Below are 23,440 nucleotides of genomic sequence, written 5' to 3' on the forward strand. Positions count from 1 at the left end.
GTATACCAGATGCCCTCTTTGCTTCAACCTTTCTCTCCACAGTTTAGGCCGCTGGCCCTGTTGGTTCACACTTTTGCAGAGAGATCACTAGTTTCTATGGCCCCACAATACGGTACAACCTGTGGTCAATTCAAGTGGCCTTCAGGCCCAGTTAGCATGGGTTGGTATGCTGCAAAGCTGGATGGCTGCCACTGCCTTCCCAGTCACCTGTCCTAGTGACTCTGCCAGCTGTCTCAGTGCAATTTTTCTCTACTCTCTCCAGCCATTCTCCCACAATCCTCGCTCTCCTTAGTACTTTCTGCCTGACCCCACCTGCTTTTTATCTACTTCCTGTCCCCCCAGAGTTCTCCTCCTCCACAAACCAGCTGTCTTCATTCCCTCTGCTCCAGTTTTTTTCTCTAAATCCGATGAGAAATCAAACGTGTATTGGCCATGGACTTCACAGCAAAAAACTTGAGGATGACCCTTGGATTTCTGCTTTAGATTTGTATCTCCCACTGCTGTGGGTCTGCTCTCGGTTTATGCCCATTCTAATTTGCATGTGGCTATCCCACTGCATTGTAAGCAGCAATGTGGACTCCTGTTACTATGGGTGTAGATTTTACATGGATTTCTGCTTGCAGTACATGCCAAAATCTTCATGAAAAAAAAAAACATGTGAACATACTCTAATTCTGATGCTTGCAGGCAGGGCCCCATACAGGTAAATCATGTGGCTCCCCCTTCCCCGAGGCCTTTCTCATATTTGTAGTGTGGGGAATTAGCTCTTCTCCGGGGGTCATTCACACAAGTATCTTCGCCAGACACCAAGTTTAAAGTCCAAACATCTACAAACTTTTTTTTGGCACCTCAGGAAAACAAACATAATACAAAACAAACATCTGCCCGGCTGGGATCTAACTAAATATATGGTAGAATCCCTGACTCATCTATAGAGTGCTGTTCAGACACAGTGTCAGGTCCAGCTTTCTCAGCCAAGCGTATACCAGTCCCCCAGGATGTAACACGGTCAGTCCAGGCTATGTCCCAGCCTCGTGGTTTCTCAGCCTAGCCCGGCTGGAACCCCACACCCAGAGCCTCACCTGGCCTCTGTTTGCAACCACGCCCCCGACTGACAGTATGGGATGGGCTTTTACTCCCCAGTAATGATCCCAGGTGATTAGACCTGGGGATCCCTCATGCTAGGGAAAACCTGTCCTAGAATGGGAGGGGTGGATTGGCAGCTCCCTCTACCAACCTAGCTCCCAATCCAACTAAAATCCAGCCCTTTAATACTAAACAAAATAGCTCCAGCAACTATGCCTTGCTGAAGCCAGCACCACTCTGGAATTTTACTTCTCACCCAGTTGAGGAACCTGGGTGAGATATACCCCTCTTCCGGGATCCTTATTCACTTTAGTGTTCACATCACCACAGTAGCCATAACAACCATAACTTTTTTTCTGGGTCAGGCCATTTTGCCATACACATCAGTTAGATTTTAATGTCTACCATCTTTTATTATGGGTTAAATGAGGGGAGAAATATAATAGTAAGTTTGTTACAAAACACATTTATGGTTTTTGCTTAGTTTTTTTGTTTTTTTAACATTAAGGCTACTTTCACACTAGCGTTAATATTTTCCGGTATTGAGATCCATCATAGGGTCTCAATACTGGAAAAAAACACTTCCGTTTTGTCCCCATTCATTGTCAATGGTGACAAAATGTAACTGAACAGAATGGAACGCTACAAAATGAGTTCTGTTCTCATAACAGAGAGCAAACCGCAGCACGCAGATCCGTTTAACTCTGACACTATCTGACACAATAGAAAACGGTTCCGTCCCACATTGACTTTCAATATAGTTCATGACGGAACCGTCTTTAGTATGTTAAAGATAATACAACCGGATCCGTTCATAACGAATGCAGATAGTTGTATTATCAGTAACGGAAGCATTTTTGCTGAACCCTGCCGGATCCAGTAAAGACGCTAGTGTGAAAGTAGCCTAACTTTGCAGAAAACTAACTTTTACCATAAAATGGAAAGTAAAATTTTCATTTTTCTGCCATAAATAAAAATAATTTTTTTGCCTAAATGCTTATTACTATATACTTAATATGGTGCCTGTGAAGAAAACAGTATTAGTATTTAGTAGCTGTTAGTCACAGAAAATCTTGTCCATACATCGGAGCACTTCTATAGAGCAGCGGTAATTCTGCCGACTGCTATACAGAAGGTCTGGGGTTCAATAGCCAGTATATAACTCTAAAATAGCTTTTTTTTTTATTAAGAATGTTTACTTTCCCTTCTATGATAAAAGTTAAAATTTTCTGCAAACTTTTTGTTATGTTAAAATCACAATGCAAAAACCATTTTTGTAACATCCTTACTATGAAATATCACAAAACAGCATATGGTATCCCTGTAATCATAATAAGCTGTACAATACAGTGAACATATTATTTATGGTGATTGGTAGATGCCGCAATTTGTTTTTCCCTTAATTTCAGTAATGTACCATTTACTTAGGCCCCTTTCACACGGGGCGAGTATTCCGCGCGGGTTGAACGCATTGCACCCGCACTGAATCCTGACCCATTAATTTCTATGGGGCTGTTCACATGAGCTGTGAATTTCACGCATCACTTGTGCGTTGCGTGAAAATCGCAGCATGCTCTATATTAAGCGTTTTTCACGCAACACAGGCCCCATAGAAGTGAATGGGGCAGCATGAAAATCGCAAGCATCCGCAAGCAAGTGCGGATGCGGTGCGATTTTCACGCATGGTTGCTAGGTGACGATCGGGCTGGGGACCCGATCTGTATTATTTTCCCTTATAACATGGTTATAAGGGAAAATAATAGCATTCTGAATACAAAATGCAAAGTAAAATAGTGATGGAGGGGTTAAAAATTTAAAAAAATTAACTCTGTCGTCTTCTGTAATGTTGAGCTGCCGGCTAAGGACCTGTGGTGACGTCACATCACATGATCCAATCACATGGTCCCTCACCATGGTGATGAACCATGTGATTGGACCATGTGATGAGCACAGTGACGTCATCAAAGGTCCTATTCCTGTGCACAGCAAAGAAGAAGACAGAAGAGATGCCGGCTGCGCGATCAAGTGGAATAAGGTGAGTTACATTTATTTTTTATTTTGTTTTAACCCCTCCAGCCTTATTGTACTATGCATTCTGTATTAAGAATGCTATTATTTTCCCTTATAACCATGTTATAAGGGAAAATAATACAATCTACAGAACACCTAACCCAAACCCGAACTTCTGTGAAGAAGTTCGGGTTTGGGTACCAAACATGCTGATTTTTCTCACGCGCGTGCAAAACGCATTACAATGTTTTGCACTCGTGCGGAAAAATCGTGCATTTTCCCGCATCTTATCCGGGCAAAAAACATGACGCCCGTGTGAAAGAGGCCTTAGGGTTATGCCTGTAAAGAAAATAGCTTTTTAAACACAGAAAATGCATCATTTCCAATAAAGCAGGTCTGTAGTTTAATGGTAAGTCTTCTGCCTGACATACAGAAGGTCTGGTATTCAAATCTCAGACCTGTCAAATAATTTCTACATTGAAGGAAATACTAATGAGGCTGCTGACCCTGCTTACATCTGTGATGTTCCATCTGGGAGGGGAACGAAAGGCAGAGAACTGAGGCTACAGACACAGATTGCAGTTATGGTGGAGGAGTCAAAATGCACTCTGAATGTCATAATCTGATTTATATAATATTTTTTTTTGTGTGTAAGGGTACTTTCACACTAGCGTTTTTCTTTTCCGGCATAGAGTTCCGTCACAGGGGCTCTATACCGGAAAAGAACTGATCAGTTTTATCCCCACGCATTCTGAATGGAGAGTAATCCGTTCAGGATGCACGCGGTCACCGGGAGCAGGCAGTTCCGAGAACAGCCTTCATCGGGCTGTTCTCGGAACTGCCTGCTCCCGTTGAACGCATGTGTTTCAGAGCGGCTCGCGGCGCAGGCACAGGTAAGGACTTACCTCTGCATCGCCGGACTTGGGAATAAAGATGGCAGATCGCATGTGTTCGTCGGCGAACACTGCGAACTGGCCATCACTGATCAGGATGTCTTCAGTTCAGTCGTTTTGACTGATCAGGCAAAAGATAAAACCGTAGCATGCTACGTTTTATCTCCGGCGAAAAAAGCTGAAGACTTGCCTGAATGCCGGATCCGGCATTTTTCCCCATAGGAATGTATTAGAATACCAGAATGCCGGATCCGTCCTTCCGGCCTGCGCATGACAAGCGGAGAGACGGATCCGTTCTTGCAATGCATTTGTGACATCCAAATTGGCGGATCCGGCGGGCAGTTCCGACGACGGAACTGCCCGCCGGATCACACTGCCGCAAGTGTGAAAGTAGCTTAACTGGAAAACCCCTTTAATGTTTACTGCACTGAACTGAATATTAACTGCTGATGTCAGAGACTCGAAGTGTCTGGGTCTGGGGGTGGCCACGCTTGGCGTTTAAAAGTGGTAAGCTCACTATTGCAGCAGTGTTCGGTACACCTATGAATAGTTAATCTATTTACAATAATATATTATGTCATAACCGTCCAGTGATTAATGACACTTCTGCTCAAATTTACATATTTGGACAGAAACTAATTACAAGTGGTTTGTAGAACTTTTACACAAATATTTTTATATAAACAAGGGAAGATTATTTTGAAAGTTGATGAGATTTTGATCACATTTTGATTCTGTGCTCAAATTATATTTTTTAAGGTCTCCATAAAGCATTTTAGTAATAAATTGGGCCTCACACTATCAAATGTTAGCCAACTTTTTAGTATGGCAGCACTTGCCAAAGGCTGTGGTATTTCATTGATTCTGGCACCAAGGATGAATGGTGCATTCACAGGGCCGGCCTACGTAATATACATGTCTGTCGTTTAGAGCAGTGTTCCCCAACTCCAGCCCTCCGGACCCACCTTCCGGTCATGTTTTCAGGATTTCCTTAGTACTCAGCAGGTGATACAATTAGTGTTGATGCATCAGTACTTACCTCAGGCATTCATTCTGTGGGATATTCTCAAATCATGACCGGTAGGTGGGCCCTGAGGACTGGAGTTGGGGAACACTGGTTTAGAGGGATGTGTATATTTACTGCTTATTTCTCTTAGTTGACAAGTTAAAGATTACCTGTCGGCAGGATCAACCCTATAAAACCAGACTTGCTGCCTGATAGGGCTGATCCTGCTGATAAAAATAATACCTCTCTTACAAAAATTGGTTGCACAGTTCCAATAAATAAAGACCTTTGTTCTGTATGCACATGAAGGCTTCAGTGCACCGAGGAATGTGGCTAGCATTGGAAAGCTGAGGTGCATCAAGGGACTAGGCCCTGCCCCTTGGTGCTGTGTAAAGTATTTTCTCATAAACACAGCAACCAATTTTCACAAGGCAGGTATTAATTTAATTAGCAGGATCAACCTTATCAGGCAATATGCCTGTTTTAATAGAGTTGATACTGCTCACCGGTGATATTTAAAAATATAGCACTGAATGGAAGCATGTAAAATTTTAGAAATTATAATAAATGAAAAAAAAAACCTTCTCGCACCATGCCGTAAATATACAACACAGCAAGCATTACGTTCTCGCACCATATTGTACATTTATGCCATAGAGATGAAATATGGCTGACAACCTCCTGCAATGACTGAGATCAGTGAAAGTGCCTCTGGCCACTTAACCCCTTAAGATGCGACCGTCAGTAGCGACCGCAATATCTAAGGAGTTTATAGAGGGAGCAATTGCAGGGTCCTGATGGTTGCCTTGGCAGCCAGAGGCCTTAAAAAGGCTCTGGGTCTGCCATATACCAAAGCCTACCAGGCCCAGATGCAGGGTCTGACAGTCTGTCGGTGTGTCAATCAAAGTGGAGAGGGCGCAGCAGTTACAGAGAGAGCAGAGCCGCTAGGTGTAACGACAACGCCTCCGTTGCTCCTAGAGGCTCATTTGCATAAAAAATGCTTAAAGAATAAAAGTATTTTTTTCTCGGGAATGCAGCAACCGATTTTCACAAGACAGGTATTGTTTTAATCAGCACGATCAACCCTACTCTTCAAGTAAGTTATCAACTGTCCAGTAACCTAAAATAAATATATTCTGGTCTCCTGGGGCATTTGTCAGGTTATACTAAATAAATACCTCGGGCCTAGAATAGTCGGGATGACCTGCTTGCAAAACTATGGATTCAGTTTGTTCCATCTGCTCTCTGATTTTTTTTTCCCCTTCATCATTATTTTGATATTAAACACAAATAACGTGTCTACCCTTAGAATTGGAGCTCAGCCTTTGAAGCCGGCGCTGATGTGTGTTTCTGATGGTAGTAAATGCTGGTGGATTGAAGATATTTATATTTTCTTGGGTAATTGTTATGTTGTCTAAATGAAGCAAATCCAGACCAACAAAGGACTCGCTTCCATCGCGCGTGCAGAAATTCTGAGATAATTGTAAATCGTTCCGTTTTAAGTTTGATGTTTTCCTTTTCTACAATTTTATTTATTTTCCTTTTGTGTTTATTTTTTTTTTGTTTTGTTTTTTAATCTTATCTTCAAGCGTTGCAAAAACTGGTGATTGAGTAACTGTTTTGTTCTCCAGCTAACCACCTCAAAAAATGGTTATTGATGAGATGCAATCAATCACGTCTGTTTTTTCCATTGCAAACGGCTTCTCCGCAGGGAGTCATTCCCGCAGCTTTGTAGGAATAGAATAAGAAGGTATGGTGTTATTTTATGAAGAGCAATCCCTTGTAGATTAACTGGAGGAAGGAATGTTTTGCTTCCAATCATCTTATGCCTTTGTGATTTTGGAATAGTTTCTGTCTATTTCCGACATGGAATGAATCAAGTTAAGCTCAGAGTTGGACAGTATTTTAAGCATTTTGACATTTGTGGGCCATGGGAATCGCTCGAGGTTTATATATTTTGTGAAGTGCGCAGGGACGTGTGTGATGACCTGTGGCACACTAGTTATAGCAGTTGGTGGCCCTAAAATGTGTATTTATGTAAATTATATATAAAGTTTATACTGTATTAAGATGAGCAAAGTTTTTGGAAAATTCGATTTGGCTTCGCCAAATTTTACAAAAAAAATTCCCTTTTGTGACTAATTACTTCGTCAAGAAGCACATTTTTTTGTAAGTAGTGGGTGCAATGAAAGGGAGCTGCGATAGCGCCGCTTCCCATCATTTTACCCCTCAGATTCTGCGTTCATACATGATAGTAATAATACAGTGTAAAATTAACAGAAATTTTTTTTAATCATACTTACTGCCTCCATTTGCTCACAACGGGCCGGCCGCCACCATTTTGCTTGGAGATCTCGCCCGGCCCGAGATGACGTTGTCACGCTGCCTGGTGTTGACGTCATACATTTCCACACACAGGATTTTAGACGAGATCTTCAATCAAGACAACAATGTTTTTTTACACTATTTCAGGTTAAATCGATTCGCTACCACAAAGCACGAATGTATCCTGAAATTCGGATCGAATTCCACTTTGTTGGATTCAATTAGCTCAACTCTAGTCACAAGTAACTAGTGGAGATGTTGGGTTTTTGTTTTATGATTGTAGGCGACAGTGCATTCCCAGCTATCATCAGACATTATTAACCCCTTAAGGACCCGTGACGTACATGTACGTCATAACTGGACGTGACTTAAGTACCAGTGACGTACATATACGGAACCGCCCCCTGCAGCCCTGATCGTTGCTATTGGTAGGGATTCCAACATGTGCGCATATCAGTTCCGACTGCGATACAGAGCTGCAGGGGGGGGGCAGAGGGTGTTTTTTTGGTTAAAAAAGAACTGGTAGTTAAGGCTTTATATAAATATATAGAGTTCTATATTTCTATATATATATAGATCTACTGTAAGTAAAATTTTTAGCCAGTGTTCACTGTAAAGAATTTTTATACTACAGTTTTTGCACGCACGATCTGTGTGCGTGCGTGCTGCAGAGCACTGATCGGTAGTGTGCTCAGTAGCATCTGCACATTTTTGAGGTTTTACTGTTTTTTTTCAAAAAATTTTTGGGTATGAAAAAGGAGCTGCAGTTAGTGGTAGTAAGATATATATATATATATATATATATATATATATATTTCAGTTAGTGTGAGTTTAGGTTTTTGCACGAACGCACCATCTACGTGCGTGCATTTTGCAGAGCACTGTAGTGAATTTTTATACTACAGTTTTTGCACACGCGCGATCTGTGTGCATGCGTGCTGCAGAGCACCGATCAGTAGTGTGCTCAGTAGCATCTGCACATTAAAAAAAATATATATATATTTTTTAATATTTTTTGTTTTTTAGGTTTTTGCCCGAACGCACCATCTGTGTCGGTGCATTTTGCAACCACTGAGTACTGATCAGTAGTGTCCATTACTGATCGCGTCTGCTCAGTTTGCACTGCAAGTTTTTTTATTTTTTTGCAGAAAAGACTTTTGTGTAGAAAAGCCCTTTTTTTTGCGGAAAAGACTCTTTTGGGCAGAAAATACTTTTTTGTTTTTTACAACTTTTTTTCTCTACTCCTTTTCTCTATATTTCAAATTTGTTACAAGCCCCTTCACGTGTGGAAACACTAAATACACACCCAACACTAAATAAAGGTTTACACGTTTCACACATCACACCCCAATAAAATAAAAATGGCCCGTCCATCCCAACGAGTATACTCAGCTAAAGAGGCATACGTCTTGCTTGCCTCTGATACTGAGTCTGCCAGTGAGGAAGAAAAGGATGCCACTTTCCTCTACTCCTCTTTGCCCTCATAATCATGATCATCCGCTGATGAGGGACCCTCTAGAAGGCGCCCCAGAACAACAGCCAAGGCAGCCCCCCAGAGTGAGCCCATATGGACCCCACTCCAGTGGCGTTGCTAGGGCTAGTGTCACCCGATGCGGTAGAAAATGGTGTCACCCCTTCCCCTCCCCGAAGCAAATTTATTTTTTAGCCATATATGGGGGCTATGGTGGTGCTACTGCCATAGGGGGCATCCGTTAGCTCAGCAGACCCCCCCTAGCAGTCAGAGCCTGGTCTCGGGAGGGGCACTTCCAGATTATTTTCTGTCCACCACCACAAAACAATGGTGCTTATAGAACAGACTCCACAGTATAGCGGTATACTGTATATTGTGGGGCACAGTGTAGCGGTATACTGTATATTGTGTGGCACAGTGTAGAGGTATACTGTATATTGTGTGGCACAGTGTAGAGGTATACTGTACATTGTGGGGCACAGTGTAGAGGTATACTGTATATTGTGGGGCACAGTGTAGAGGTATACTGTATAATGCGTGGCACAGTGTAGCGATATACTGTATATTGCGTGGCACAGTGTAGCGGTATACTGTATATTGTGGGGCACAGTGTAGCGGTATACTGTATATTGTGGGGCACAGTGTAGCGGTATACTGTATATTGTGGGGCACAGTGTAGCGGTATACTGTATATTGTGGGGCACAGTGTAGCGGTATACTGTATATTGTGGGGCACAGTGTAGCGGTATACTGTATATTGTGGGGCACAGTGTAGCGGTATACTGTATATTGTGGGGCACAGTGTAGAGGTATACTGTATATTGTGTGGCACAGTGTAGAGGTATACTGTATATTGTGGGGCACAGTGTAGAGGTATACTGTATAATGTGTGGCACAGTGTAGCGATATACTGTATATTGCGTGGCACAGTGTAGCGGTATACTGTATATTGCGGGGCACAGTGTAGCGGTATACTGTATATTGTGGGGCACAGTGTAGCGGTATACTGTATATTGTGGGGCACAGTGTAGAGGTATATTGTGGGGCACAGTGTAGCGGTATACTGTATATTGTGTGGCACAGTGTAGAGGTATACTGTATATTGTGTGGTACAGTGTAGCGGTATACTGTACAGGGAGTGCAGAATTATTAGGCAAGTTGTATTTTTGAGGATTAATTTTATTATTGAACAACAACCATGTTCTCAATGAACCCAAAAAACTCATTAATATCAAAGCTGAATATTTTTGGAAGTAGTTTTTAGTTTGTTTTTAGTTTTAGCTATTTTAGGGGGATATCTGTGTGTGCAGGTGACTATTACTGTGCATAATTATTAGGCAACTTAACAAAAAACAAATATATACCCATTTCAATTATTTATTTTTACCAGTGAAACCAATATAACATCTCAACATTCACAAATATACATTTCTGACATTCAAAAACAAAACAAAAACAAATCAGTGACCAATATAGCCACCTTTCTTTGCAAGGACACTCAAAAGCCTGCCATCCATGGATTCTGTCAGTGTTTTGATCTGTTCACCATCAACATTGCGTGCAGCAGCAACCACAGCCTCCCAGACATTGTTCAGAGAGGTGTACTGTTTTCCCTCCTTGTAAATCTCACATTTGATGATGGACCACAGGTTCTCAATGGGGTTCAGATCAGGTGAACAAGGAGGCCATGTCATTAGATTTTCTTCTTTTATACCCTTTCTTGCCAGCCACGCTGTGGAGTACTTGGACGCGTGTGATGGAGCATTGTCCTGCATGAAAATCATGTTTTTCTTGAAGGATGCAGACTTCTTCCTGTACCACTGCTTGAAGAAGGTGTCTTCCAGAAACTGGCAGTAGGACTGGGAGTTGAGCTTGACTCCATCCTCAACCCGAAAAGGCCCCACAAGCTCATCTTTGATGATACCAGCCCAAACCAGTACTCCACCTCCACCTTGCTGGCGTCTGAGTCGGACTGGAGCTCTCTGCCCTTTACCAATCCAGCCACGGGCCCATCCATCTGGCCCATCAAGACTCACTCTCATTTCATCAGTCCATAAAACCTTAGAAAAATCAGTCTTGAGATATTTCTTGGCCCAGTCTTGACGTTTCAGCTTGTGTGTCTTGTTCAGTGGTGGTCGTCTTTAAGCCTTTCTTACCTTGGCCATGTCTCTGAGTATTGCACACCTTGTGCTTTTGGGAACTCCAGTGATGTTGCAGCTCTGAAATATGGCCAAACTGGTGGCAAGTGGCATCTTGGCAGCTGCACGCTTGACTTTTCTCAGTTCATGGGCAGTTATTTTGCGCCTTGGTTTTTCCACACGCTTCTTGCGACCCTGTTGACTATTTTGAATGAAACGTTTGATTGTTTGATGATCACGCTTCAGAAGCTTTGCAATTTTAAGAGTGCTGCATCCCTCTGCAAGATATCTCACTATTTTTGACTTTTCTGAGCCTGTCAAGTCCTTCTTTTGACCCATTTTGCCAAAGGAAAGGAAGTTGCCTAATAATTATGCACACCTAATATAGGGTGTTGATGTCATTAGACCACACCCCTTCTCATTACAGAGATGCACATCACCTAATATGCTTAATTGGTAGTAGGCTTTCGAGCCTATACAGCTTGGAGTAAGACAACATGCATAAAGAGGATGATGTGGTCAAAATACTCATTTGCCTAATAATTCTGCACGCAGTGTATATTGTGTGGCACAGTGTAGAGGTATACTATATAATGTGTGGCCCAGTGTAGAGGTATACTGTATAATGTGTGGCACAGTGAAGGCTGTATGTGTATAACAAACATATTTCACATAAAAACTTAGTTACTTGGCTCGGCCCTTGGGGATCTCGGACGCCACTTCCACACTTGGTCGGGGGCTCGGCGGAGCTGATGTTGTGTTTTATCCTAATGAGAAAGATTTCATAATAAGGATGTGGAGAAGGGGTAGAGGGATAGCAGAGCAGGGAGAGGCATGTGCTGCTACTAGGGGTCATACCATGGGGGAGTAATAAAGCCCACCATAATGTCCCCTCCCCCCCCCTAGTAGAAATAATTCTCCTTTTAATGTGACAGTGCAAAAAATACCCCCTTGTAATGCCCCCAGTTGAGCTAATGTCCCTCATAGTGCCCCATAATGTCCCAGTATAAAATACCCCTATATAGTGCCCCCAGTGAATTCCCCCATAGTGCTCCTCTCCCCCTTCCTGCTAGTGCCCCCATAATGTACTAGTATAAAATGCCCCATATATAGTGCCCCTGTAGATGCCCCATATATAGTGCCCCTGTAGATGCCCCTCAGTGTCCGGCCTCTGATAGGCTGCCGGCCTAGTGTCCCCCATAATGCCCCCCAATAATGTGCCAGTAAGTGTCCCCATAGATGCCCCCCCATCATGTGCCAGTATCAAATGCCTCTCTCCTCCCCCCCACATGTCCCAGTATCATAGTGCCATCTCCCATCCCCCCAATGTGCCAGTATGAAGTGCCTCTCTCCTCCCCCCCACATGTCCCAATATCATAGTGCCATGCCATCTCCCCCCCCTAAAGTGCCAGTATCAAGTGCCTCCCCCCCATGTCCCAGTATCATAGTGCCATTCCATCCCCCCCCAAAAGTGCCAGTATCAAGTGCCTCTCTCCCCCCCCATGTGTCAGTATCATAGTGCCATGCCATCTCCCCCCCCCCCCATGTGCCAGTATCAGGTGCCAACCCCCCTCCCCCCATGTGCCAGTATTAAGTGCCTCCTGCTCCCCCCATGGCAGTAACAGTCTGGTATTAAAAAAAAAACACTTCTACTTACCTCCATGTCAGCGATGCAATGCAGCCTCTTCCTGTGTCCCGCCCTGTATGTCCATATATAGAGTCAGTGCTTGTGTATTTCAGAAAAGTTTCTGCTGGGATTCGAACCCACGACCTTCTGTATCGGAGGCAAAGCATTTAACCACAAGACCAGCCTTGCTACTGACTGAAAAAATGTGAGACTTCTACTGTTATAGCTGGCTAAATGTACATCTATACATATGACAGCTGCCCTAACACACCCAGCACTGCTATATCTCTATATGACAGCTGTCCCAGCACACTCAGCTTTGCTATATCTCTATAAATGATAGCTGCCCCAGCACACCCAGCTCTGCTACATCTATACACATGACAGCTGCCCAAACATACCCAGCACTGCTACATATGATACACATGACAGCTGCACCAGCACACTCAGCTCTACTATATCTCTATATATGACAGCTGCTCCAGCAAACCCAGCTCTGCTACATCTATACACATGACAGCTGCCCTAACACACCCAGCACTGCTATATCTCTATATGACAGCTGTCCCAGCACACTCAGCTCTGCAATATCTCTATAAATGATAGCTGCCCCAGCACACCCAGCTCTGCTATATATGATACACATGACAGCTGCACCAGCACACTCAGCTCTACTATATCTCTATATATGACAGCTGCCCCAGCAAACCCAGCTCTGCTATATCTATACACATGACAGCTGCACCAGCACACTCAGCTCTACTATATCTCTATATATGACAGCTGCTCCAGCAAACCCAGCTCTGCTACATCTATACACATGACAGCTGCCCAAACACACCCAGCACTGCTACATCTAATACACATGACAGCTGCACCAGCACACTCAGCTCTACTATATCTCTATATATGACAGCTGCTCCAGCAAACCCAGCTCTGCTACATCTATACACATGACAGCTGCCCAAACACACCCAGCACTGCTACATCTAATACACATGACAGCTGCACCAGCACACTCAGCTCTACTATATCTCTATATATGTCAGCTGCTCCAGCAAACCCAGCTCTGCTACATCTATACACATGACAGCTGCCCAAACACACCCAGCACTGCTACATCTAATACATATGACAGCTGGAGCAGCTGTCATATATAGAGATATAGTAGAGCTGAGTGTGCTGGTGCAGCTGTCATGTGTATCATATGTAGCAGAGCTGGGTGTGCTGGGGCAGCTATCATTTATAGAGATATAGCAGAGCTGAGTGTGCTGGGACAGCTGTCATATAGAGATATAGCAGTGCTGGGTGTGTTAGGGCAGCTGTCATGTGTATAGATGTACAGCTATAACAGTAGAAGTCTCATAGAAGCCTCTTATACAGAAGGTCGTGGGTTCGAATCCCAGACACATCTTTCTCTCTCCTGAGGACGGCAATACAAATTCGTAAATGCCGGCCCTGCTGGTGTCACCCCCATCAATGGTGTCACCCGGTGCGGTCCGCACCCCCCTTACAACGCCACTGCCCCACTCTAATATCTAATATCAGCCCCAAATTCCTGAGTTTGTGGGCAACTCAGGAATACAGATAGATAGTGCAGGCCTATTTTTTCAAAATCGGCCCAAACCAATTTGTACGCCCAACAATTTATTTCCCAGAACCCTACTTCGCCATATGCTAGACCCCTAGGTTGGACCCCAGTAGATGCAGCAGAGAGGATGAAGTTTTGGGGACTATGGGCGTAGTAAAAAAAAAAAAAACATTAGACACTATTGGAGTTCGGATATTTTATACCAGACTCCAATTTACAGTCAGACCATGACCCGTAAGCGATTTGAGTCAATTAGGAAATTCCTACACTACAATGACAATGCACAGTGCCCACACCAAAATGACACAACATTTGACCGTCTGTTCAACGTTAGGCCTGTCATAGACCACTTCAGCAACAAGTTTGCTGAGGTGTACAACCCAGAGAAAAATGTCAGTGTAGAGGAGTCCCTACTACTGTTGAAAGGGAGGATTAGATTCCGCCAGTACTTGCCTATCAAACGGGCAAGGTATGTCATAAAAATATACAAACTTTGTGAGAGTAGCTCCGGGTACACCCACAAGTTCTGCGTTTAGGAAGGGAAGGATTCCAGGATAGAACCCCCAGAATGCCCCCCTGTCCTAGGAGTTAGTGGGAAGATAGTGTGGGATTTACTGCACCCACTGCTGGATAAGGGTTACCACCTCTATGTGGATAACTATTACACCAGCATACCCCTATTCATGTCCCTAACTGTGGCTTGCGGCACAGTGCGCAAAAATCAGAGAGGCCTTCCTAGATCCCTGGTAGGGCAACCACTGAGAATGGGCGAAAGTAGGGCTCTCCGCAATGAGAACATGCTGGCGGTTTAGTACAAGGACAAGAGGGACGTCCTTGTAGTGACCGCCATTCACACTAATGCCAGCTCCCCTGCCGCTGTACGAGGTACCACTTCCACTGTCCCCAAACCAGTTTGCATCCTTGATTACAACAGGCACATGGGAGGGGTGGATCTTGCAGATCATCTTATGAAGCCCTACAGTTCCACACGATAAACTAAAGTGTGGTACAAAAAGCTGGCCGTACACATTGTACAGATCCCATTTCAATCTTCAGGCCACAGAGGAACTTTCCTTCAGTTCCAAGGGGTGTTAATCAAGGCCCTAATTTTTCAAACCCAGGGCGGGGAGGGTCCCAGTACTTCAGGGCAACATTTTCCAGGTAAAGTCCCCCAGACAGCTAGGAAGGGAAGGACCTAAATAAGATGCAGGGTGTGTTTTAAAAGGGGGATAAGGAAAGACACCCTTTACCACTGTGAAACCTTCCCTGAAAAACCTGGCCTGTGCATGCAGGAGTGTTTCAGAATATACCACTCAACCATGGAATATTAATTTAATTCTTTATGCTCCCTGTAATGTTTCCACTTTATATCTCTGCTTTAGTCCACCTCCCTTGCATATCCACTTTCCAACAACCACTCCATATTCTTTTCTGTGGGACAATTGTTAGGTCAAAAGTGCTCTTTCCACCCCTTAAAATGTTCATACGGGGGTGCTCTTTCCGAAATGGGGTCACTTTTTTCATTTCTGGGGACCTCAGGAAATGTATTTAATGTGACATGGCAGCTAAAATCCATGTCTGTTTAGTCAGGCCTGCAAAAACCAGGTTTTGCACTTTGCCTCTAGAGGCCTGCTATGCGCCAATACAGCAGGCTACAAGCACATAAGGGGTGTTTGAAAAAAAGGGGAGAAAAGGGGGAACATATACTGGGGTACATTTTATCCTTTAACCCCTTGTGAAAGTGAAAAATTGGGGTCTGCTAGTAATTTTTTCATTTGAAATCCTTTCTCTAGTGTTTCTGCCTTCTGTGAGACACCTGTTTGCTGAAAAGTACCCTTTCCACCACTTAAAGCGGTCTTTTGGATCTGCTCTTTCGGGGTCACTTCTTGGGGTTTTTCATTTCTGGGGATCTCAGGAATTTATTTAATGCGACATGGCACCTAAAATCCATGTTTGCCAATTCAGGCCTGTCAGCAAAATTCATATTTTGCCATTTGCATATGCAGTACGCCAGTCCTGCAGGGTGAGCGAATGTGAGGTCACGGGGGTCAGTTAGCAGACCGAGGGTTACTCTTGGTACTCACAATTTGTAGAAGACCCTGGGCAGTCGTACAGCAGTGATGGAGATGCTGGCACATGGATCCTCTGGGGCACTCTCTGTATATAGGGACCAGGCCGGGTGGGTAGGTGAGGTGCCCTGGGTGTTGGAAGTTTAGTGTGCCAGTGGCAAGATCCCTTATAGTTCGTGACGCCAGTGCCTGTAACGGTGGCACACCGATTTGTTGCAGGAATAATTGAGGTACACACAGTTGTAGTGAACCAGAACTCCTTTTTACTGAACAGTTCAACTATTTACAGGCTTCAGATAAAGTTCCATATGCAGGATAATGGTATCAGGCAGGCTTGACATAAATGGCAGGTAAAATCCTAGCAAGATAACTCAGAGGGAATAAACTCACAGATCAGGCTGTACTTTCTGCAGAATCCTGTCTGACTTTCTCCAAGGCCCGAATGCCTAATAGCTGTCTTTATCCTTGGGAGGGAACCTTCCTCTGGTATGAATCGACTTGCTGCAAATAACCTTCTGCCCTTCAGCTTTCTACTTTGCTGGTTAAAATTAGGACTGCTCTGTACATTGTAAGATGCAGGATAACTTCAGGAGGAAACCTCTTCTCTTGGACTAACTTCTGAGCTTTGCTTACTCAGGACTTCAGGCAGGCTAGACAGAGCTACATAGCCTCCTGGACTCGACTAACTCTTTCCTGTCTGGGCCTAACTATATATACTAGGGGGTTCCCTAGCTCCCTCTACAGCTTAGGAGGAGAAACTACACCCCTAGCAGGCCTGGTACACAGGAAATAAACATGAAAGTATACATTACAATGCAATATAAAATACCATGACCATATTCCACAGGAGGTGGAGAACAACGTGACCCAATTGACCCTTGAGTAGTGCCCACCCTTACGTAGTGGGACACTACACATGCTGTGCGCACATACAGCAGGGTACAAGCACATATGGGGCGTGTCCATAATGGGGAGAAAATGGGGAACATATACTGGGGTGCATTTTCTCCTTTAGCCCCTTGTGAAAAAAAATTGGGGTCTGCAAGTAATTTTTTCCCCCCACAAATATGTGCTTTGAAATGCTTTCTAAGTATTTCTGTGAGACACCTGATGAAAAGTACCCTATCACTTAAGATGTTTGTACGGGGGTGCTCTGGGGTTTTTCCTTTCACTTGTTGGCACCTAAAATAGATGTCTGCCAATTCAGGTCAGCAAAATCCATATTTAGCTGTTTGACTCTAGAGCCCTGCTATGTGCCCATACATCAGTTGAGCACATATGGGGTGTTGGTGTATTTGGGGGGAAATGGGGAGCAAACTGTGTGGTGCATTTTGTCCTGTTACCCCTTGTGAAATTGAAAAATGTGGGTGTAAAGCAACTTTTTCTGTAAAAATTTTAAAAAAATTATTTTCACAGCCAAGCGTTTCCTAATTTGGTGAAACGCCTGACGGGTCTAAGTGCTCACTACACACCTTGAAATATTCCTTGAGGGGTGTAGTTTCCACATTGGGGTTACTTTTTTGGGGTTTCCACTGTAGGGCCACCTCAGGGTGTCTTCACATACGACATAGCTCCCAATTACTATTCCAGCTAAATCCGCTCTCCTAACGCCATATGGTGCTCCCTCCACTCTGAAGCCTGATGTGAGCCCATACATCCATTTTTGAGCACATATGAGGTATTGGCGCATTCGGGGGGAAATGGGGAACAAAATGTGGGGTGCATCTTGTCTTGTTACCCCTTGGGAAAATTAAAAATGTGGGTGTAGAGCAACTTTTTCTGGAAAACCTTTTTAATTTTTCATTTTCACAGCCAAGCGTTTCCTAATTTTGTGAAACACCCGATGGGTCAAAGTGCTCACTACACACCTTGAAATATTCAATAGCCACAAAAATAAGAAACAATACAGCATGTGTGGGATCATACCAAAGCCCCCAAAAAAGAATGTATACACAAAGCCACGCATAAAAAAGGTACAAACATTACATCTTTATTATTATAAATATATATATCAGAAACAATTACATAAAAGTTGCAGGAGATGTTGAAATGTAGAACAAAAACAGGTTCCCCCCAAAAGAGGATACAGTGTTTAACGATCAAAAAATAAAAGTGCAACCACACTTAGAAGTAGCCATATAATCCAATAAACACCACCTGTGCCTCATGTGATCTCTATATCACCCATTAAACGTCCAATCACAGGCAATATAATGGCAGTGAGGAAAATATACAGGTATAGATATATAATTGTAATAAGTGAACATCCACAATGGTGCACCCACCTATAAGTATTGGCTAGACCTGTGTAAAAAGAACCACACTATTGCCAATAAAAACACTGTTGTCTGTGATATGGAAATAAAATAACCAAGGAGATCAGATGGTCACAGTAAAATGGTTATACGGTAACCTGCAAGCGGACGCAATACAGAGGCAAAACCACGGTTGATAAACAAAAGTCAGTGTTTATTCACACAAAAAAGGCAGGAAAAAAATACACAATACTTGGCACGGCCCTGGTGTTAATTCACACTGCAGGAATCCTCGTGTTAATTCACACAGCAAAAGTCCACAGAACTCAAGGAAACGCGTCACCTGGCAGTCCACAGCAGGCTTTAGGGCGCCTGGCTTCCAGCTGATGGCTCTCAGCCTCGCAGTATGGCAGAACTCCTCAGCTCCCAAAACACAGAGCTCCACTATCACCTGGAGGTTCATTCCACACCCAGCTGAGCTGCTGGCTGGGTTTTTAAGCCCCAGCCCAAAACCTAGCCTGAACGTGGGGAACATCCACCCACCCTGCTCTTTGGCTGCTCCCAATAAGAACCGGCCCGGATCAGCTTTTCAGCCACACTAAGTAAAAGAGTGTCGGCGAGCACTAGCTGCGGCTGACACACAAAATAACCGGTTCCTATATCGTCAACGTACCTTCCGTCAATGGCGGACACTTGCGCTTTCCTACATTTCCCATTCCCCTTCAGCTGAAAAACTGCACCAAAAAAAAATCCTGTGCCATTCCAGCCCTAAGGCCCCTTTCACACGGGAGAGTATTCCGCGCGGATGCGATGCGTGAGGTGAACACATTGCACCCGCACTGAATACCGACCCATTCATTTCTATGGGGCTGTGCACATGAGCGGTGATTTTCACGCATCACTTGTGCGTTGCGTGAAAAGCGCAGCATGCTATATATTCTGCGTTTTTCACGCAACGCAGGCCCCATAGAAGTGAATGGGGCTGCGTGAAAATCGCAAGCATCCGCAAGCAAGTGCGGATGCGGTGCGATTTTCACGCATGGTTGCTAGGTGACAGTCTATTCACTGTATTATTTTCCCTTATAACATGGTTATAAGGGAAAATAATAGCATTCTGAATACAGAATGCTTAGTAGGGGATCAATTGAGGGTTAAAAAAAAATAAAAAAATTAACTCACCTTCTCCTCTTGTTCGCGTAGTTCTTGGTCTCTTCTTTACTTCTTTAATGATGAACTACCGGCTAGGACCTGTGGTGACGTCAGATCACATGCTCCATCACCACGGTGATGGACCATGTGATTGGAGCATGTGATCTGACATCACCAAAGGTCCTTTAGCCCACAGCTCATCATTAAAGAAGTAAAGAAGAGACCGGGAACTACGCGATCAAGAGGAGAAGGTGAGTTAATTTTTTTATTTTTTTTAACCCTCAATTGATCACCTACTAAGCATTCTGTATTCAGAATGCTATTATTTTCCCTTATAACCATGTTATAAGGGAAAATAATACAATCTACAGAACACCGATCCCAAGCCCGAACTTCTGTGAAGAAGGTCGGGTTTGGGTACCAAACATGCGTGATTTTTCTCACGCGAGTGCAAAACGCATTACAATGTTTTGCACTCGCGCGGAAAAATTGCGGGTGTTCCCGCAACGCACCCGCACATTTTCCCGCAACGCCCGTGTGAAAGAGGCCTAAGGCTACCTTCCTGCGGATGTGAATTATGTGAGGTATTTTCTTGCAAATTTTCACATGGAAAAACTGCAGCATAATGGCTTTTGCACACGACTGTATCCATTTTTGCTGTCAAATCACGGATCTGCAAAAAACGTATACCAGCCGAGAGCCTGCCGCCATTTTTATTTTTACTTCTTCACAAATGTCCAATCCTTGTCTGCAAAACATGTTCTATTTTTTTTGCGGGGTTGTGGGACAGACTTACTGATGCGGACAGTACACTGGTGTGCTGTCCAAATCTTTTGCAGCCCCATTGAGATAAATAGGTCTGCATCTGATCCGCCAAAAATGCGGATCGGATGCGGACCAAAACCACGATCATGTGCATGAGCCCTCATACTGTACCAGCCAAGTGAATGAGATTTGACAAATATCTCATGTACACTTAACATTTATCTTCTGTGCGTAAAAGGACTTGCTGTTTTGATTTTTAAAATCCGCAGCACGCCAATTGTTTGTGCGATTCTGCACCTATTGTATGGTGGTTTCCCCCCCATAGGCTTCAATTGGGTTGTTAACGTAAACAGAAAATCCGCAACAAACAGTGCATAAAAATGCAAAAATAAAAAACACGCACCAAAACCACAATAAATAGTGCAAATGTATGTGTGGTTTGTGTGCGGATTTTCTGCATAAAAATCTGCACCTGGTGGACCAAAAGCCGCCATTTCTAACAGCAGTTTTTGGTGTGGATCTCACCCCTCCATTGGAAAAGGGTGAAATCTGCAGCTAAAACCACAAACATAATTGGCGTGCTGCAGATTTCTGAATTTACACAGCAGGTCATTTTCTGCACGGAAAACATACGCAAAGTGTGCCTGAGATTTGTTTAATCTCATGCACGTTGCTGGTACTGTAATACGCTGTGGGTTTTCCGCACAGGAATTGACTACAGCACATTTCTGTTCTCACAGACCCATTTATTCTATAATCTCAGTCATGTGTTAGGCCTACAAACTTCATCAGCTTGATGACCCCCTTCTTCCTGCTGTCAGTGCTAGTCCAGTATAGTATGTAATGGAACTGCATGAGCCTGAATGCAGCTCTGGGATCTGGCGGGGTTAATCGCCTGCTCCTGTCTGCCTTGCACTTGCTGCATTAGAGTGACAGCGCTGACAGGAGGCAACCAGGGATTCATCTGTGGAAAATGAGGCCACCCGGTCTGTTTAAGTGCTCAGGTACACTATGGGACATTGCATTGAAACCTCATTTTACAGTTGAACGCCCTCAGGGCCAGGCCTATTTTGACTTTTAGGATAACAGGAATTTAGTAAATTTTTGCGTCTGTGCATTCTGAGAGCCGTAACTTTTTTATTTTTCTGTCCACTTGGTCATATAATGGCTTTCTTTTTTCTTTTCTTTTTTTTGCAGGATGATTTCAATATTTAATAGTATCATTTTCGGGTGCACATGATGGGGGTCATTTATCAAAAGATGTCTCTTGCAACATTTTGTGCATATTTTTGCGTCATTTGGTGAGCCTCGCCACTTTCAGAAGTGGAGTAAAAAATTGATCGGGAATCGGAATTAGAGAGAAGAATAGTGTTATGTTTCATTTATGATGTGCCACTCTTTAAAAAGTCACATCTCCATGTCAGGCAATCCCCTGGTGCACTTTCGCTGACAGTGGCTAAACCAAATGAAACTAAATTGCACTTGCACAAAATTTTATAAAACGCGCACCACTACATAAATTTATGCAGCAACACACACCAAAAAGACTTAAAACTGACACCAAAAACACGGCAAATGATAAATACCGCCCAATGTCTTTATTGACTCTGGGGGACACAAAAAAGCAATTCCACTGTTGCTTCATTTGCAGTTTTAATTTTCCTTGCATTATAAATAACATGTTACCTTCATTTTATGTTTGGATATACTTTGATATAATCATTTTATTAGGCCTTACCCATAGTATTGCAACCATGGCAGGCCTGGGTGCCTTTGTTGGGCTACTGGCAAACCATCGGCCCAGTGTGATCACATTAAGGATGCCAATGGTATACCAAGGGACCCCTAGCTCTCTTTTTAACGGCTTAGATACCACAACTTCTATGTGACTATTAATCGTGGCATCAAGGGGGTTAAATAGCCTGCGTTAGACTTGCCTCTGATCCAGACTGTTTCTGCCAGATGTCAGCTGTATATCACAGCTTGTACCCTCTGAAAATTGTGCAGGCACAGCTCCTGTACCCACACCTTGTACCGGAAATGCAAGTATAGGTATGTTCATATTGGAGTTCAATATGTATAAAATCTTCACACGTGGTTGTAATGACTTTGTAAACACATTACATTAATTATACTGGTCTTGAGTTACAGCCTGTATTATACTCCAGAGCTACACTCACAGGAGCGTCAAGGGGTTGTCTAGGTTGGGCAAAAATTGCCCAAGGAGGGAATATGTAACAAAACAATAAAAGACACAATACTTATTTGGTCCTCTCTTCCAGTGTCTGGAGGGCCAGAAAGACAGCATGGCATAATAGGGGTTAATAATGCTTCTTTTAGTGTTTTACCACATTTTTTCCCTATGGCAATTTTTTTTGCCGAACCCCTTTGATTAAGCACCTATAATTAAATGCATTGTGTTGCACTCCAGCCTGGGAGAAACTTTTTATAACAATACCAGCTCTACGCCCCAGAAGTGTAATCCCATGGGTAAGACAATTATGTAAAACAAGCATATCAAGAGACCTGACAGACCATCTCTGAATTGAGTCATTTTCTCAAAAAAAAAGTAATTTTTTTTCTTTTCTTCTCCATCCAGCCCAGACCATTACTTTTCCTGACCACTGCAGAGGTGGATGGAGAGACCATCAATTCTGCAGCCAATCCCCAACCTTTATAGCAACACAAATGCATTAAGACCAGACCCTAAAACAATTTCAGACCCCAGATGACATCCCTAAATAAATATCGGAGTCATCCCTTTGTCATCCTCTTTATAAAAAGCCAAAAGGATTTTTTGAGGAGGCATTAAGGTATGTGAATAAGTCCTCAAAAATTTGTATCAGGCTCTGTAAAGACACTTGCAGAAAATATGAGGTCAAAAGCCAGCAGAAATGTGAATTCAGCTGTGGATCAAAATCATAATACATGCAAATTATACGTTACTTATTTGTTAAATCAATAAAATAGACTAGTGACTTAAATATCCAAGATAACATTGCCGTGTCTAGTAAGGATCATCTACCTCTTGGATGCCATACCACTTATCAACACG

General features: G+C 43.4%; 1 protein-coding gene across 1 annotated transcript in view; it reads left to right on the top strand.

Moving 5' to 3' along the window:
* The window catches only part of ATP8A2 (ATPase phospholipid transporting 8A2), a 728,462-nt gene that overhangs the window by 196,990 nt on the left and 508,032 nt on the right, over window positions 1-23,440 (top strand). The gene's annotated exons all lie outside the window — the stretch shown is intronic.

Source organism: Bufo bufo, chromosome 3 (assembly GCF_905171765.1).
Source record: "Bufo bufo chromosome 3, aBufBuf1.1, whole genome shotgun sequence".
In the NCBI taxonomy this organism is placed as follows: Eukaryota; Metazoa; Chordata; class Amphibia; order Anura; family Bufonidae; genus Bufo; species Bufo bufo.